A 3365-nucleotide genomic window follows, 5' to 3' on the forward strand; every position below is an offset into this window, starting at 1 on the left:
TAAGACGTGCTTGCTTCCCCTTCCGCCAGAATTGTAAACTTCCTGAGGCCTCATCAGCCACATGGAACTGAGTCAATTAAACTTCTTTTTGAGTCAATTAAACTTCTTTTCCTTACAAATTACCCAGTTTATGGCAGTTCTTTATAGCAGTGAGAGAACTGACTAAAACTTACATCATAGTTTTACCTATGTATAGGTAATGTGATATTTTGATGCAAGCATACAATATGATCAAATCTGGGTAACTGGGTAACTGGGAACATCAGTTCAAAACTGGATAAATTATGCAACACAATTGTTTTCACACATTGAACAAACGTCAGTGAAGTTCTGTGACTTCTGTGAGAAGAAAAATCAAGGTGGGCTTAAAAAATATCCGTTTTCTATCTGGAGGAATTTTTTTAGGATAGAATGAAAATGTCCTACAGGATCTTTTTGAATTGAAGATATGGAGATCAGAGTTCCAGGAGGCTAGGCAACTGGGAACTGAACAACCAAAAGTAGGAATCTATACACGAAAAGAGACCCAGGAATCTGCGTTGGCTTCATCTCTCGTGTTTGCTGAATACAGGCATAACTCATTTTATTGTGCTTCATTTTACCGTGCTTTGTAGATGTGTCTTTTTTTTTTCTTTAACAAACTGAAGGCTTGCACAATCCTGCAATAAGCAAGTCTACTGATGTAATTTTTCCAAAATCAGGTATTACCTTCATGTTTCTGTGTCACATTTTGATAATCTATGAAATATTTCAACTTTTTTTCGTTATTGTTGTATCTGGTATGGTACTAGGTGATTAGTAATCTTTGATGCTACTATTGTAACTGTTTTGGGGCATCACAAATCACACCCATATGAGATGGCAAACTTCCTTTATAAATGTGTGTTCTGACTGTTCCACCAACCAGCCAATAGAAGGCTGTTTAGCATACATTGAAAAGTTGTTGTTTAGTGTTGCTGTCTTCATCAATGAACTTAGCTAGATCTTCTGCATAACTTTCTACAACTTGTACTTTAGGACTTGCTGCTTCATCGGGTCGGGCGCGGTGGCTCATGCCTGTAATCACGCACTTTGGGAGCCTGAGGTTGGTGGATCACCTGAGGTCAGGAGTTCAAGACCAGCCTGACCAACATAGTGAAACCCCATCTCTGCTAAAAATACAAAAATTAGCCGGGCATCGTGGTGTGTGCCTGTAATGCCAGATACTCAGGGGCTGAGGCAAGAGAATCACTTCAATCTGGCAGGCGGAGGATGCAGTGAGCTGAGATCATACCATTGCACTCCAGCCTGGGTGACAGAGCGAGACTCCGTCTCAAAAAAAAAAAAGAAAGACGCTTGCTACTTCATCTTGTATTTTTATGTTATGGAGACAGCTTCTTTCCTTCAACTTTAAAAAGCAACCTCTGCTTGGTTTCTATGTAGCTTTTTTACCCGTCTCAGGCTTCATCCTCTGGATTAGGCTTTGCCTTAAGGAGATGTTGTGGTGGTTTTTGTCTTCTATCCAGACTACTAACACTTTCTCCACATCGGTAATTGGAGATTTTGCTTCCTTACACAATTTGTTTTGCTTCCTTACACAATTTGCTTCCTTCACATACAAAATTTGGCTATTTTTCTCAAGAGGTCTAGCATTTGACCTATCTCAGCTTTTGACATTGCTTCCTCTATTAAGCTTAGTTATTTTTTGCTTTTTATTTAAAGTGAGAAACATGAGACAACTCCTTTAGCTTAAACACTTATAGGCCATTGCAGGGAAATTAATTGGCCTACTTTCAGTATTGTTGTGTCTTAGGCAATATGAAGGCAGGAGGAGAGGGCATTTAAAACACTCCATCAACTTAGTTCGTAAAGCAGCAGCATATATATAGAGGATTTACCCCAGTGTGGAAAGAAGTTCTACTGTGACTAAAATGCTACTAAACAGCATCACATACCACAAAGAAATCTTTTGTGAAAGGAAAAGTCAATTGATGTGGCAAATTTTATTTCTGTCTTAATTTAAGTAATTGCCACAGCCACTCAAATGTCAGCAATCATGACCACAGTCAGTTAGCAGCCATCAACAGCAATATGAGACTCTTCAGCAACAAGAAGATTATGACTCACTGAAGACTGAAATGATTGTTAACAGTTTTAAGCAATAAAAAGTATTTTTAATTAAAGTATGCACATTTTTCTTTACACATTTGCATTGCATACCCAGTAGACTACAGTATAATGTAAACATAATTTTTTATGCACTAGGAAACCAAACATTTTTGTCACTCACTTTATGGCAATATTTACTTCGTTGCAGTGGTCTGAAACCAAATCTGCAGTATTTTTGAGGTATGCTTGTGCAGCCCACTGAAAGAGAGATATTCTATGAGACCAGACAACAAATGACCAACATTTAATACAAGTAAATAATTAAAGTTCAGATAAGTTTGGAAATTTCTGAGATCTTTCTAACAAGAATAGGAAGTTCTCCCTAATAACATGTGTAATTAAGTGGATACCTCAAAAACACCACACCTTAATAATATATCGAAAATCTCCCTAGAATTAAGGCTACTCTAGAACAAGTTAAAGCACTAGCAATCAGTTAAAAAGACAGGAAAGTTGATACTCAATAAGTTTACAATCTGTTAGAACAAAGCAGAGCGCTCTTCTAAAGGTAGACATCAAAATACAGATTTTCTATATTACAGTGCTCGGCCTCTAATAAAAACTCTCCTGGCATGCCAAGAAGTAAGACAGTGTGTTTCAAAGTTCAAAGAAATTCTGTCCAGCAAATTCCAAGAAGTTATATAGATGAAAAAAATAGGATGCATGAGCTTTTTAAACGACTATCAATATATTCAAAATTTTCAAGGATTAAAAGTGCGATGGTATTATATATTGAATTGTGTCACCCCAAATTCATATGTTGAAACTATAATCCCCAAGATGACTGTATTTGGAGATGTGGCCTTTAAAGAAGTAATTCAAGTTAAATGGGGTTGTAAGAGTGAGACTCTAACTAAATAGGGCTAGTGCCCTCCTTAGAGATAGAAACACTAGAGGTGCACATTGCAGAGGAAAGGTCCTGTGAGGACAAAATAAGAGGACAGCCACTTGCAAACCAGGAAAAGTCCTCACCAGCGGCCAACTCTGACAGTAGCTTGATCTTGGGTTCTAGCCTCCAGAACTGTTAAGAAATACATTTATGTTGGTTAAGCCACCCAGTCTGTAACAGCCCTAGTGGACTACTACAAATGGGTAGAACTATGTTGTATAAATTCGGAATATTCGAGGATTTTTCCAGATCTCAGTGTTCTATTGATGTCTAACATAATTGTCTATGGACAAAGAACGTATTGTTTGTGAATGTCGTCTTTGTATAT

The sequence above is a fragment of the Mandrillus leucophaeus genome, unplaced genomic scaffold (genome assembly GCF_000951045.1).
Source record: "Mandrillus leucophaeus isolate KB7577 unplaced genomic scaffold, Mleu.le_1.0 Scaffold519, whole genome shotgun sequence".
Taxonomy (NCBI): Eukaryota; Metazoa; Chordata; class Mammalia; order Primates; family Cercopithecidae; genus Mandrillus; species Mandrillus leucophaeus.